The sequence below is a fragment of the Pezoporus occidentalis genome, unplaced genomic scaffold (assembly GCF_034315485.1).
Source record: "Pezoporus occidentalis ecotype Australia unplaced genomic scaffold, CSIRO_AGI_Poc_V1 ctg133, whole genome shotgun sequence".
Lineage (NCBI taxonomy): Eukaryota > Metazoa > Chordata > Aves > Psittaciformes > Psittacidae > Pezoporus > Pezoporus occidentalis.
In genome coordinates, this window is record NW_026913136.1 from 2,276,465 (window position 1) to 2,292,345 (window position 15,881).

The following is a 15,881-nucleotide window of genomic DNA, read 5'->3' on the forward strand; positions in this document are numbered from 1 at the left end:
ATGAAAGAAGTCCATCATGTACAAAGATGACCTATGATATGGCAATAAATTATCTTTGAAAAAAGATACTATTTGAAAAAAAAAAAATTCTCATAAGTAATTTTTTTTTGTGTAGTTATGTAGTGAAATAATTTGCATTTCCATATTAGGTTTTGTTTCTGAATACTTTATCTTCCCAGCCTATATACATGGACACCTTGTCTGAAGTTGATAATATGAACAGTAAAAAATTGGGCGAGTTGTATACATTTATAAATCTGTGTCTTACTCAGAAATAAATTAATTAAGCGAGATCTGTAAGCTGTGTTTTGGCCATCTGAGGTAGTAAATTGAGATATAAACTCAAACTCTTGCTCCACATGCTCACTGTATTTGAAGAAATTCAGAGACAGATCCTCTGCTGTTTCTGGTCTGTATAATGGACTGAACAAATACCTCAGATTCAAACATTCCTGGATTGAGTGGGAGTGCAAAACTTAGTCTTGTCAGGGAATGAACGGGACAATTTTTTTGTTCAGCATTCCAGAAAACACAATTTATGGCACATGTCCAGTTCTTATTTACTAACCAGAGAACTAGCTGCAGCTGTTTATTATGACTGGTTGTGCCAGTTTGATAGTGTGTAATCATATTTACATAAAGATAAAAAGGAAGGTGTTATAGAATAGCATTTAGCCATGCTTTTACCATGGATTAAAGGTAATTTTAGAGTAATTAGGTGTAATTTGTTAAAGAATTCTTCCCAGCAAATGATGACTCTGATTTCATAATTACAGGACAATGCATACTACGGCTTTCAAGGTAGGATAAAACATACCTGAGGGGATAGCGTCCCACACTAGACAGATCTAGTGTTGTTATGAAAGGCAGGTGTTTTGTGAGATTTCAGCTACACACTTTAACACCTGCAATGTATTAGCCATAGCAGTGATGTTAATGAAGAACAGGTGCTTCTTTCACCCTCCAGACAAGAAACTGGCATAAGTGTTACTGTGTGCTGTGTGGGAATCTCCCATTTGTATCTCCAGATGGGCTCTGATGCCTGCCAGAAGGTAGGTATCCTCTCAGCCTTCTAGTATGAGGAGCAGTTCAGGCCTGGAAGAAAGTCTAGTGGAGCTATTAGGTAAACTCAGAAAGAGAAAATTACAAAATCCAAGCTTGCGACAAACAACTGTGGTGTCTATGCATGGAGCAAGGAAACAGCACCTACAAAAAGGACAACTTCATTAAGGGTATTCATCCACATCTATTCTTTTGATACCAGGATCTGGGGCAGGGGTATGATTGTCCAAAAAATAGCAATAAAATATCTATAAAAGCTGCAAAATAAATATCGAAAAGTTGCCATATTACTGACAGCTGTCAGATACAGTCCAACTGAAGGGTCCTTATTCCTTTAAAACTTGAAAGTTTGCTATTTAATGCTGAAATGAGTAATGGATGCCTTGAGCAAGATTTATTTTTAATAAACCACAAAGTTTTTACTGTGATTACGCCTACATAGTTCTAATATTCTCTTATGGAACACGATTTTTTTTTTTTTAAGAAAATAATTTCTTTTTTCCTTTCCTTTCATTTCCATGTGTTAGGTTTCAGATTGTCCACTCCCTGCAATTTATAACAGTTAAGGAAAAGTTAATAATGGCTCTGAGAGGGGAGAAAAAAAGAAACCTATTGAAAAGGAAAATAAAAGGGAAAAGGTCTACATTCTCAGCAGGAGCTTGGTTAATTATCTGACTCCTTCCCAGCCACTTCTGGCACATGACATTACCTCAGCAAAACAATTAGCCTTTCTGCGCTGTGTGAAAAACACAGGGATGGCCAAACACCAGAATGTGTGACATGGTGTTTAACTCTAAGGGCCTAGTTAAATTAGAGCAGACCTGAAGTACTGCAGGTATATGGCTTGTTGTTCCTTTTTTTTGAACTGGAAATACAGAGTGGTAGGAGAAAGGAAAGTTATGCATAAGGTAGTTTTTAAAGGCTAAGACGTGTTGTAGTGTATGTAATGAATCCTATTGTAGTGTCCAATCAATGAACTCTCCTGTACTGAACTCAGAAGCAGCAAAGAAGTAGACTCATACAATGTGTTTTCTTTCCTTGCTCATTTGCTACTGACTTTATTCTGTGTTTGGAATACCTATGGAGTCTTTCGCCAAAGATTGCTGAAGCCATAATACGTTTAAACCATTTCAAACCAATATATCCATATATAACCCAACTATTGTGGATCTACTTGATTTCTGGGAAGGTGATCAAGCAGCTAGTCCTGAAAACCATTTCCAGCCACATTTAGGATGAGAAAATCATTGCAATGGATATTGCCTACATGACTTCAGTAAAGCCTCTGACACTGTCTTCCATAAGATCCTTGTAGACAAGATGTTAATATAAAGACTGGATGAGGATGCCGTGAGATGGATTAAAAACTAGCTAAATGGCCAGGCCCAGAGAGTGGTGATTAGTGAAACAAAGTCTATTTGGAGGCCAGGGCCATGAAAGGCCATGCAGACAACGAAGGGACTGCAGCATATCTCCTATGAAGAAAGGCTGAGAGCTGGGACTATTCAGCCTGAAGAAGGGAAGGCTCAACAGGGATCTTATTGATGTATCAAAATACCTGCAGGGAGGATGCAAAGAGGGTCTTTTCATTGATGCCCAATGACAGGATTAGAGGCAATGGGCACAAACTGCAGCACAGGAGATTCTGTCTAAACTTCAGAAAACACATTTTCACTGTAAACAACTGAAAATGTTTACCATTTCAGTGGTTAAAATTTTCAACATTTACTAAATACTGACACAGGTTCCCCAGAAAGGTTTTAGACTCTATTCTTGGAGATATTAGAAAGCCATCTGTACATGGTCTTGTTCAACTTGCTTTAAGTGGTCCTGCTTGAGCAGGGGCCTTGAAGCAGATGACCTCCAGAGGTCTCTTCCAGCCTCAACCATTTTGTAATTATGTGATTCCATGATAATATGATCTTTACCTGATCCCTCTTCCCATTGCTGACCTTAACACGTCATACAGCAGCCACTGACGTCCTAGCTGAGGAAAAAAAAAAGTAAATGCAAGTCTAGATGCTGCTTATATAAATGACTTTTGGAACAGCAGATGCACTGAGTGGATGGAGTATCTCTGCAGGAGCTTAAGACTACTCAAGTTGTATGTCTTTTAATTCAGTGGCCTCTGGATCTTCATAGGCTTTGTAACTCTTTAAAATCCAGCTCTCATTGCAGCCACCATATGTTCTAGGAAAATATCTTATTGAAATTATTAGAACTATTACTACTAACATTCTAGTTTGTGCAGCAAGACTTTTACATACCGATATTATAGATTGCTATCTATAGATTATAGATGCTATAGATTGTTATTGTTTTTACTTGAAGTTATAGTGCAAATCCTGTCTTTTATAAGAAAATGTTATCCTCCCCACTCTTTGAGAAGAATCTATGTTTTTAGAAAAGGTTCAAAAATACATATTTATCATAATTTTGAAGTCTAATAGATGAAGAATATTTTCACAAATTTGTATCTTGGTGAATGTGCCACTGACAGCAACCTGGCAAAACATTGAAAATTAGAAGTTTGCATGTGCTCAAATGAATCACCCACGCCCACTCATGTACAATAGGATGATTATACATAAGATGAAACAAACTCAACAATCACAGTGGGCACTATCAATGGGGTTTTATTTTGCTGTATACATTAATTTGCTAAGAGTGTGATATATCCCTGCAAATGAAAAAGCAGTCCAATTAATCTTTTTCTTAGCTTTCAGGTAATTTTACTGTAGCAACCTGAAATGGTGGTTTTTTCTGTGTGTGTGTGATTGGACACAATTATGAAGTATGAAAACATTTTAGTAATTGAAAAATTGAGACATAAATCTCAAAGATTATGGGGTTTTTTTTAGACATTAAAGTGTTTAAACATTTATCTGCATAGTTAGATAACTAATGTAATATTTTTGAAATCTTTCTAGTTGTCCTAATGTCTTTTTGGCACTTAAGAACTGATCCATAGTTACCTACCCAGAAAACTCCCTGGCAAAGCACCCCCTTAAACTGGGAAGAAGTATGCAGAACACCTCAGTCCTTGCTTTAGTCCTGGTCCTCCTTGTCCAGCCTGTTTGGACCTGGCTCAACACAGTTTTTTCACAAATCTGTACAGTGTCTTTATAACTTAATGATTATAATTATGATAGTGGAACAAACCAATGAACCACCTAGGCCAACTTTCTGAGTATAAAAATTTCCAAGTGTCTCAATGGATAGCATAAATTACTTTGTGCCATTTCAAAGGCACAAAACCATGGAAGAGTTTAACCATGGGAGAAGTTTTCCTAATGCCAGCTGCTTACCAGCTTTGTTTCCTGAGACATGAGGTCTGTTCATCTCAGGTATAGATGTAAACTGAGAGTACCCTGCCTCCCTTTCATCATTCAGGGATGATATTTTGTGGCACCTGTGAAACAACCACTTTAGTCTTCAACAACATGCTGACTAGTGTGTATGATAGTGATACCCCTGTGCCTGGGGTCTCTGCCATGGAGAGACACAATCTGTGTTACTATGTCTTCCTCCCCCAACCAAAACTTAACTCACCAACTCTTAAATCAATGGCATAAAACACGATTACAAATATTGTTACTGCACCTGAAAGTTTACTTTCAGATGAATGCCCGATCAGGCCCTGAGGTATGCTGCACCTGGACCTCTAAGAGTTTTCTTCTTAAACAAACACTGCAGCTATTAAAAATAAATTCCACTTGTTCTGGTCACCGTATCCTGAAACTCTCTTCCTTCAGTCTTTCCTGTTCTTTTTTAACTGCCTGTAATCTGTTTAGATAAGAGGATAGATGTAATATAGATAGATACTATATTCCTTCAGGGTATTTCAATAGGTAAAGTAAAGAAATGGCATTGTATGTCTATGTGTATGAGTTTTGACATCCCCTGTCTAACAGTGAGAATATTGAAGTCTGCAATTTTTTTTTTTACTCATAAAAGAAATTAAGAGATCTTTCCCATGATGGACAGATTGAAAATTATCTTTTACTCTGGCTGTTTTGCTTCATATACTACTGTATTCTCTACATATGTTCTGCATATTCTGTCCCCTGTGTCTTACTGCAAGTTTGGTAACTGACATCAGCCTTTAAATATGTAGCTAGTATTCCTTGTCCTCACATTCTGGTCTCTAATGCATGTAGTTTGCCTTCTTTTATTAGTAACACCGTTTTGTATTATTGGTTGCATACCCATGTCCGGCTGAAAATTCACTCATAATGTTTGCATTTAGAAAGATATTTCAACGTATAATTTTAACTCCTACTGCAGTATCCACTTCTTGAAAAATTTACCTGAGCTAGTGATGCTTTCATTCTCTTTGCTCATTTTACTGATGCTTGCAAAATTATGTTTTGCATTTCTTCTCATGTGCTGGCTATGGTGCTGACTTTTGTTGTTTGCAATAGCATATGAAGCATAGAATACTACCTGTTTAGTATTTTTCCCTATGCTGTGGAGCTCCTAAATCCCTTGCCTCTTGTAATATTTTGCATTTATTAAATAAGTATTCAGTGCCAGAACTTTGTTGACTTCCATAAGCATTGGCCTCAGACTGATGACTGCTTTTATTGGTTTACACTGGTTATTCCAGTAGTTATTTCAGATCTGATCCCTCCGAACTGCGCTATTTAACCCTTCAGCTTCATCTACTACTGCCAAATATGTTCTTCTCTTTATATCCTCTGTTTGACAGTACCCCACTGATAAACATCATATACCACTTCTGATAAATTGATATATTACTGTTTCCATAGTCCTGTTTAGGGAAGTTGAATAAAAACTTAGGCAGAACTGAAAGAAAATTTAGAGAACTTAGCTCTAAATAGATATTTTGTCATCTTCCAACTATTTGTCCTTTTGCTTTCACTTTTGTTTGAAAATATAAATTAAAGTCCTATTTATATATGCCTAAACAGCCTAGTAGATACTTTTTGGTTCGTTTGGTCCTTTGTAGTGTTAAGCGATCATTCATTGCTTAAGATACTTGCAGGAGTTATGCTCTATTCTCTGACGATAACACAGACTTCAGCTGTGTGTGAATAATAAAAATTGCTTTGCAATGGCTTAACCATGCTTTCTCTGAGGGGCTTAACTTTTCAGATACAGTTCCAGTCTGTAAGCAAAAATGCCAGTCTGTGGTCTGTAAAATTCTTGCAAGAGGAGTTGTTGAATAAGATCATAATCTTTGATATGTTACAGGAACCAAGCTAAACAGAGGTTTGAGATGAATGTGCTGAGATCATCTCTCATTGTGAGAATAGAAGACTTTAAAAATTAAAAAACAATGTTAGATTTTATAAAAATAAACAGTAGGACATTCAAGTTTTGAAAAAGAAACATAAAATGTCAGAGGGAGACAGAATAAGTTTCTTTTTAAAAATATTTTTTATCTACAGCTTTCCCACTGTGGCCTAGCAGGTAGGTTCCATGCTTGTTTTGAATTGGTTTCTGAAACCTTCAGAGTTTTGGTGGCACTGCAGCCTCCTCCAGTCACTGAGACATTCTTTCTGTCACATCTGGCTTATGTGGTTGCTCACTCAGCCTTTCCCAGGTTGCTCACACTCCCTTCCCCTGCAGCCCCCAGCACTCCCTTACCTCCCTCTTTCTAGGAAGGCTCACCCAAATGCTTCTCCTGAAGGGAACATAGTTCAAACCAAGAACTAAAACCCAACCTACTGTCCACCATGGAACCACTGCCTGTGATTGAGGGAAAAGTGACATAGAGTTTACTGGCACAGTAAATTGTTGCAGTATTTCATTATGAAATGCTCATCCAGAAACTGCACCTTGGGATCTGCTCTTCTCCCCAAGCTGTTTTTTTTATTTCCTTTTATTTCCTTTTTTTTTTTTTCAAGTGGAAGATTCCTAAAACGTGGATTACTGAGTGCAAATTCAGTTTGGCCTTCAGTCCACATGCTGAAATAAAAGTGTTATCTTTCCAAGTGCACAATTGTTTTTAATTACCTTGCCAATGAACCTGAACAAACAGCTGTCAGGTCACACTGTCCATCATAGCTCATAAGTTTTATGAGCTGTGTTGCACACCACAACAATGTGTACAACCGCCTTTCACAAAACAGCACACAATCTCTCAGCCAGATACTGCTTTTACTCTGGATGGTCCCAGCTGCATGTTTTCTTGCAAGGGCTGTTGTATAACTTCAGTATCTGCCATTTACATTGTTAGCAATGGATTCAGGCTGCCGTTACTATGACTTTGTCCTGACGCTCTTTACCCCTAGCATACATGTACTGTGTCCTGACTTAACACTGTTGGTTGAAACCATAGTCAAAGTATTGAAGAACTACAGTGGAAAAAGCCTTCTATCCCTTCTACCTGGGTTTATCCTGCAGGTAATTCAGGCAAAGGTCACTCATACTTTGTTCCCAGGTTTGAGGCAGGACTTTAATTAGGATGTGTCTCCAAGATCCTTGGCATTCTCTTTTTCCACTCAGATACTTTCTCCACTTGTGTGGGAGCATGTTGTTCCTTGGGTCCCCAAGGGATGATTGGTATTTGAGTTGCTCATAGAAGTCTATAAATCTCATGAGGAGTGTTTGACAGCTAAAAGTGAGAAGTGTTGCCAGCAGTTGTTACCTTCCTATCCATATTTCCATTCAAAAATTGATTTTCAAAGTGTCTCTCTGTTTTTCATGTAGGAATTGCTTATAGTGAAATTACTGCTCAAATTCAGATGTCCTGCCAATTAGACGTGGGTGGTAAGAAATCTTCAGGTTTTGCTTTCAGGGGTGGAGACTGGGGGGGTTGGGTGTGGAGAATGGGCGCAGAAACAAAATTGAAGGAGATTTCATTTCCTGCTAGCTCTTGCAATGTGCCTGAATTTTACTTAGCAGTATGGTGATGGCGTCCAGAGGGGCTGCAGTGGGGATCAAGCCATACTGCTAGGCAACGCATATGCAAGTCAGTGTATTGGTTGTGCTACAGGCAATCTTTATATTCTTTCCTGGGCATAGGTCTTTTGGTAATATAATTCAGCAATCAGGCTGCTTCTCCCTTCTAATTTAGCTGTTCTGGTTCCTACACAAAGGTGTTGGAACCTTGCTGGGGTGCACACCCAAAGTCAAGGAGGTGAATGATGTCCCATCAGCCTTAATCCCAGAGTGGTAAAAATAAAAATGGCATATGAATGTGACAAGGGAGAAGGATGGGAAACAGGCAGGGAGAAGAAGTGCATTTAATTAATTTGCCTGTGGGAGTTTTGCTCAATGTTTATAGACAAAGTAAGGCAGTTAAAAGAATGCTGCAAGGATCAGCTAGATAGGGAAACCCAGAGGAGTGTGAGTACATGGGAGTGCAAAAGACAGTCTAAAACTATCTTCCAAATCAGTAAATGTAGACAGCAGCAGAATGCTGACCTTTTACTGTAACCAATGCAGCTGCAAGCTGTTAACTTCGTGCTATTAGTTACAACTGAGCATGCTTGCGCAGTGTTACTGGTGAGTTTCTTCTGTTGGCATTAAAATTTCCTTTTTTAATCTCCCTCTTGCTCCACTCCAATCCCAACCTCCTGAAACAGGATCAAGTTCTTCAATCTGCACTCTAAGAAAAAAAAAAAGAAAATAAAATTAAAAAAAATGGAAAAAGAATAATAAGGAAGGGCCCTGGAAGGGAAAAACTAGTTGGTACATTTTAGGGTGTTTAGGGCCTCCTAAGGAATTCCCAGTGCTGGCCACCTCCAATTGCAAATGCTTTATCTACGAATGCAAACTTTATAGTATCAGCTCTAATGTTATGTCTTGCAGAAAGGATTAAATCACTATTCAGTAGAAAAGTTGCCAGACAATTCCTGCTTGAGTAATTTGTAAATTTGTACCTCAGACAAAGAATGAACCAATAATTTGGACAGAATCAAAAGGAACCTGTAGTTTTAACACTTTGAATCAAATCCAAAGTTCAGTCTGAGGTTTAGAGATGTACCCAAAGCACCCCTCTTAATATAAATTAACTGTTCCTTTTAGAGATGTTTGATGTAGGTTTGGGTCTGACTTTGGGGTTTGGAGTCATTTCAAGTTTGGATATATGTAATGTCAAATGTGTTGATTTTCTGGAAAAGGAGGGAGTACTTCTGCAAGCAGGCAAATTCAATGACACTTTTAAGTACACAAATTAGCAGCAGTTATAATTTTTTTTCTCTGATTTATTCTCAGAATCAATAACACTCCTGTGAATCTGAAGAAAGGAGGAAAAAAATCTAATTCTATTAACAGAAAAACTTAAGAATAAATAACATTTACACAACAGCATTGTTAAACATTTTGTCTTCCAATTAAACTTGTACACACTAATTGTTTTACAGGTCCAGGAGTTCTGCCAATCTGTTTTACATCCTACTGAGAGATAAAGAAATTCTGACTTTAATATATATGAAGATTTCCTATCTTTCAGCAAAATTTTGCAGGAAATAACAGGATGAAAATTTGCAAAAATGCAAACATAAACCATGAGGAGTGTATGTCTCAGCATTTTAATATTCAGGTACAAGAATACCCCAAGATAGGTACATCTTTCCACCATATTTCCACCTAATGGGCTCAACTTGGAACCCATTAGGTGTGAAAACTGCATTTTACTGTTTCTGTTTCTCACTTAGAGTTAAATAGACTCATAGAATAGTTAGGGTTGGAAAGAACCTTAAGGTCATTGTCCTGGGTTCAGCAGTAGCAGTCATTTTTCCCCTTCTTGGTAGCTGGTGCAGTGCAATGTTTTGACTTTCAGCTCGGGAACAGAGCTGATAACAAGCGATGTTTTGGTTTGGCCAAGGACTTTGTGAGCCTCATGCTCTGCCAGGGAGGAGGGGGAGCCAGGAGGAAGCAGAGACAGGACACCTGACCCAAACTGACCAAAGAGGTATTCCATACCACAGCACGTCATGCCCAGGATGTAACTGGGAGTGAGCCGGAAGGGCTGGGAGACTGCAGGGTTGGAGGAGGTATCGGTCAGAGCTTGGTCGGGCTGGGGGGGGGGCGAGTTATCGGTCGGCTGGTGGTGAGATGATGTATTCTCTTCCCTTGTTATTTCCTTTATCATTATTATCATTGGTGGTAGCAGTAGTGATTTGTGTTATACCTTAGTTACTAAACTGTTCTTATCTCAACCTGTGGGAGTTGCATTCTTTTCGATTCTCCTCTCCGTCCCTCCGAGAGCAGGGGGTGGGCAAGAAAAGGGGGGGAAGTGAGCGAACGAATTACCTGACTGGGTTTAAACCACGACAGTCATCTAGTTCCAACCCCCTGCTGTGGGCAGGGACACCTCACACTAAACCATGTCACCCAATGCTCTGTCCAACCTGGCCTTGAACACCGCCAGGGATGGAGCATTCACAACTTCCCTGGGCAACCCATTCCAGTGCCTCACCAACCTTACAGAAAGAGCTTCCTGTCCAGTAAAAAACTTCATTGGCAAACTTCCTGAGGGCACACTCAATCCCACTGTCCATGTCACTGACAAAGATGTTGAACAGGATCGGTCCAACGATGATGCCTGAGGGACACCACTCGTTACTGATCTCCAGCTGGACATTGGGCCATTGACCACAACTCTTTGATTGTGGCCATCCAGCCAGTTCTTTATCCACCGAGTGGTCCATCCATCAGATTGATGTCTCTCCAATTTAGAGACAAGGATGTCGTGTGGGACAGTGTCGAATGCTTTGCACAAGTCCAGGCAGATGACGTCAACTACTCTGTCACTGTCCGTCAGTTCTGTAGCCCCATCATAAAAGGCCACCAAATTGGCCAGGCAGGATTTCCCCTTAGTGAAGCCATGCTGGCTGTCACCAAGCACCTTGCTGCTTTTCATGTGCCTTAGCATGCCTTCCAGGAGAATCTGCTCCAAGATTTTGCCAGGCACAGAGGTGAGACTGAGTGGTCTGTAGTTCTCTGGGTCATCCATTTTCCCCTTCTTGAAAATGGGGGTTCTATTTCCCTTTTTCCAGTCGTCAGGCACTTTACCTGACTGCCATGATTTTTCAAATATGATGGACAGTGGCTTCGCAACTTCATTTGCCAGCTCCTTCAGGGCTCGCGGGTGGATTTCATCAGGTCCTATGGACTTGTGTACATTCAGATTCTTAATATAGTCTCGAACATGATCCTCTCCTACAGTGGCCCTAGGGTTTTCATTCTCAGAGTCCCTGTGTCTACCTTCCAAGACTTGGGTGGTGTGGTCAGAGCCTTTGCCAGTGAAGACCAAGTCAAAGAAGTCATTCAGAACCTCAGCCTTCTCCAAATCCAGGGTAGCCAGTACTGATAGCTTCCAAAGGAGGCCTACTGTGTCCCTAGTCTGGCTTTTATTTGCAATGTACCTACAGAATCCCTTCCTGAATCAAGTCATCAAATCATCAAGTGCTTTTTGTTTTGTACCTTAGAGTTGGAAGAAAAAAGTGAATTTGACTGTGAACTCAATCTGAGACATTGGATTTCTGAGCCTTTTCAGGTGTTCCGTGCCTGGTTGTAGTCTTGCAGACTTTAAGCACATTTTAAAGTCTTTGTCAAGCTATCCCAAGTTGGACACTCTACAGGACGTGCACTCTCCCAAATACTTTTAGCTGGAAGACGAGCGTTTTGTTGAGGCACTTCAATGATATAATGCTGATGCATTTGCTTATAAGGACAAAGAATTTTTCCTTCAGATACATTGTTTTTTACTGTGGGAAAAGAAGCTCTTAAGCTAAAATTGACCATGTAGGGGTTTGCTTTTTGTTTGTTTTTTTTTCTTTTTTCCTACCCACAGTTTGCCACTGTAAGTCATTAACAAGAAAAAATGGCAAAAACAACATGCATTTTCTTTGGTCTTTCTCTGTGTGAAGCCACCTGGGGAACTGTTTACACAAAGAGAAATCAGTTAAATAGAATAGCCCTTTAAAACATTTACTTCCATTCTGCTGGTGTTTGGGTTGTTAGCTTGTTTTTGGTTTGTTTGGGTTTTGTTTCTTTGTTTCTTTGTTTTTTAACACAAACAAATCACTTTATTATTGCACATAAAATGTCTGTATATGGAGCGAATATAAAAAGAAAAAAGTAATAGATAGGTCTGCTGGGAAACCTAAATGGTTGAAGGGGCTAAAAACCCACCAGTCTGCTGAAAATAGCTTTCAGGCTGGCTCACTTTCTAGAAGTGCCTCAAAGCTGTACAGGCAAGATACACATATTCCCTCTGTTTAGTCCCTTTTCTGCTTGGCTGAATCAATATGGAGGATTTGTGGAGGGATGTTTTTAATGGCAAGATTTCATATGGTAAGAATGTCATGCAGGAAACAAAATTTGGCATGCTGGCATCTGCTAAAGGCATTCAGCCCATCTTGATGTATGAAAGCCTGACATGACCACAATGATGCCGTCTCTTACAATTTTATCTTAGAGACTTAAACTGGTCTGTTGTTGCAAATGTTTCTAGGGATACAAATCTCTTTTCCTTGCTGTAAACGAAAGCTGAATGTGACAACTGACAATGATGTAAGTGTGAATTTTAGGTAGATCAGAGTCCCTCCTGACCACCTCAAATAGTTTCCTGTACTAAACGTTCAAAAAATCAAAAAAGTCCGGATCCCAAACTAAACTCTGGAACTTTCTGCCTGTGTTTCAAATACTGAATCCAAATATCTACTAAAAAGACTTGTTTACAAAATGTCACACCTGCTCATTGCATTTCATCACCCAGTTTATACCTACTGTGTGGTTGTCATCAATGTATTAATTCATTATGCATATTGTCCTATGGAGGAGTTTTCATTCCTGCCTCCTTTATATGCTAATGTGGTTTTCGTGTTAACTTCAGTTTTAACTAATTTTCACTTTTTGGGTGTCAAGTATATATCAACACTGTAGATGCATAGGCAGCTACATGTTCATCATTCAGTCTTGGAGATAGATTGTAGATATACAGATTTCTGATCAGAAAGAAACTCTTACCACTTCAGAAATGCAAATCTATGTAATTTATTTGCAAATTGAGTCTATTTACTTAAGATAAATTTTTATTGCCAGTTACTGGATGCTGGGGCAAGAATTAGCAGGGCTCATTTGGAGAGCTTTAAACTAGATTTGAAGGGGGATGGGGTTGTAGCTGGGCTTGCCCCAGTGGGGCAGCACTCCAGAATTAATGAAGACTGGGAGGCCTCCTATAATCCTAGGGTGAAATCGGTGTGCTCAGCTCGCTCCCTGGAATGTCTGTACACCAATGCGTGCAGCATGGGAAATAAGCAGGAGGAGTTGGAAACCTGTGTTAAGTCAGGAGACTATGATCTGGTGGCAGTTACAGAGACGTGGTGGGACAGCTCACATGACTGGAATATAGTCATGGAGGGCTATGTCCTTTTCAGGAAAGACAGGGCAGCCAGGAGAGGTGGTGGGGTTGCTCTTTATGTGCGGGAGGAACTACAATGCACCGAGTTCTGTCCAGGGACAGATGACGAGCGAGTTGAGAGTCTGTGGGTGAGAATTAAGGGGCAGGCTGGCAGGGGGGATACTGTTGTGGGTGTCTGTTACAGACCACCAGATCAGGGTGAGGAAGTTGACGAGGCCTTCTACAGGCACCTGAGAGCGGCCTCACAGTCACAGGCTGTGGTCGTCGTGGGGGATTTTAACTTCCCTGATGTTTGCTGGAAGGACCACTCGGCAACCCAGCCACAGTCCAGGAGGTTCCTCCAGTGTATGGATGATAACTTCCTCATGCAAATGGTGGATGAGCCGACCAGGAGAGGAGCGCTGCTGGATCTCATCCTCACTAACAAGGAGGATCTGGTCGAAGCAGTAAGGGTTGAGGGCTGCCTTGGTTGCAGCGACCACGAGATGGTGGAATTCAGGATCTTGTGTGGTAGGACTAGTAGAATACCAAGTAGAATTGCAACCCTGGACTTTAGCAGGGCAAACTTTGGCCTTTTCAAGCAATTGCTGGGGGAAATCCCATGGGCAAGGCTGTTTGAAGGTAAAGGGGCCCAAGATAGTTGGTTGACATTCAAGGATTGCTTTTTCCGAGCTCAAGATCGGAGCATCCTGACACGTAGGAAGTCAAGGAAGAGGGCCAGGAGACCTGCGTGGCTAAATAGGGAATTGCTGGGTATGCTCAAGTGGAAGAGGAGAGTTTACAGGTCATGGAAGGAGGGGCTGGCCACTTGGGAGGAATATAAGGCTGCTGCTAGAGGATGTAGGAAGGCAGCTAGGAGGACTAAGGCATCCTTAGAATTAAACCTGGCGAGAAGGGTCAAGGACAGCAAAAAGAGCTTTTTCAAATACATGGCAGACAAAACTAACACCAGAGGCAATGTAGGCCCACTGATGAACGGGATGGGTGCCCTGGTGACAGAAGATACAGAGATGGCAGAGTTACTGAATGCCTTCTTTGTCTCTGTCTACTCTGCTGCAGGCAGTCCTGAAGAGCCCTGTACCCCGGAGACCTTAGATGAAGTCAGGTCAACAGAGCGGTTTGCCTTAGTCGATGAGGAATGGGTTAGAGACCAGTTGAGCAACCTGGACATCCATAAATCCATGGGTCCAGATGGGATGCACCCACGGGTGCTGAGGGAACTGGCGGAAGTCATCGCTAGACCACTCTCCATCATATTTACCAAGTCTTGGGAAACGGGAGAGGTGCCTGAGGACTGGAGGAAAGCGAATGTCACTCAAGTCTTCAAAAAGGGCAAGAAGGAGGACCCGGGTAACTATAGACAGGTCAGCCTCACCTCCATCCCTGGGAAAGTGATGGAACACCTTATCCTTGGTGCCATCTTAAGGCATATCAAGGATAAGAGGGTTATGAGGGGCAGTCAACATGGCTTCACCAAGGGGAAATCATGCTTGACCAATCTCTTAGCCTTTTATGAGGAAATAACACGGTGGATGGATGATGGCAGAGCGGTGGATGTGGTCTACCTTGACTTCAGCAAAGCATTTGACACAGTCTCCCACAGCATCCTCACGGCTAAATTGAGGAAGTGTGGACTGGATGATCAGGTAGTGAGGTGGACTGTGAACTGGCTGAAGGAGAGAAGCCAGAGAGTTGTAGTCTATGGGGCTGAGTCTACTTGGAGGCTTGTAACTAGTGGAGTGCCTCAAGGGTCAGTACTGGGACCGGTATTATTTAATATATTCATCAACGATTTAGATGAGGGAATTGAGTATACTATCAGCAAGTTTGCTGATGACACTAAGCTGGGAGGAGTGGCTGACCCACCAGAAGGCTGTGCTGCCATCCAGCGAGACCTGGACAGGCTGGAGAGTTGGGCAGGGAATAACTTGATGAAATAGAACAAGGGAAAGTGTAGAGTCCTGCATCTGGGCAGGAACAACCCCAGGTTCCAGTATAGGTTGGGGAACGACCTGTTAGAGAGCAGTGTAGGGGAGAGCGACCTGGGGGTCCTAGTGGACGACAGGATGACCATGAGCCAACACTGTGCCCTTGTGGCCAAGAAGGCCAATGGCATCCTGGGGTGTATTAGAAGGGGGGTGGTTAGTAGGTCGAGAGAGGTCCTCCTTCCCCTCTACTCTGCCCTGGTGAGACCCCATCTGGAATATTGTGTCCAGTTCTGGGCCCCTCAGTTCAAGAAGGACAGGGAGCTGCTGGAGAGAGTCCAGCACAGGGCAACAAAGATGATTAAGGGAGTGGAGCATCTCCCTTATGAGGAAAGACTGAGGGAGCTGGGTCTCTATAGTTTGGAGAAGAGGAGACTGAGGGGTGACCTTATTAGTGTATATAAATATATAAAGGGGGAGTGTCACGAGGATGGAGCCAGGCTCTACTCAGTGTCAAACAATGATAGGACAAGGGGTAATGGGTACAAACT

The 15,881-nt window shown here is 41.2% G+C and overlaps 1 long non-coding RNA gene across 1 annotated transcript; it reads left to right on the top strand.

Moving 5' to 3' along the window:
* The first annotated feature begins 496 nt into the window (after nt 1-496).
* On the top strand, nt 497-3,041 carry LOC134158740 (uncharacterized). Its single transcript, XR_009962887.1, has 2 exons — nt 497-1,052; nt 1,590-3,041. It is a non-coding gene; the product is annotated as an uncharacterized LOC134158740 (long non-coding RNA).
* The last annotated feature ends 12,840 nt before the right edge of the window (nt 3,042-15,881 follow it).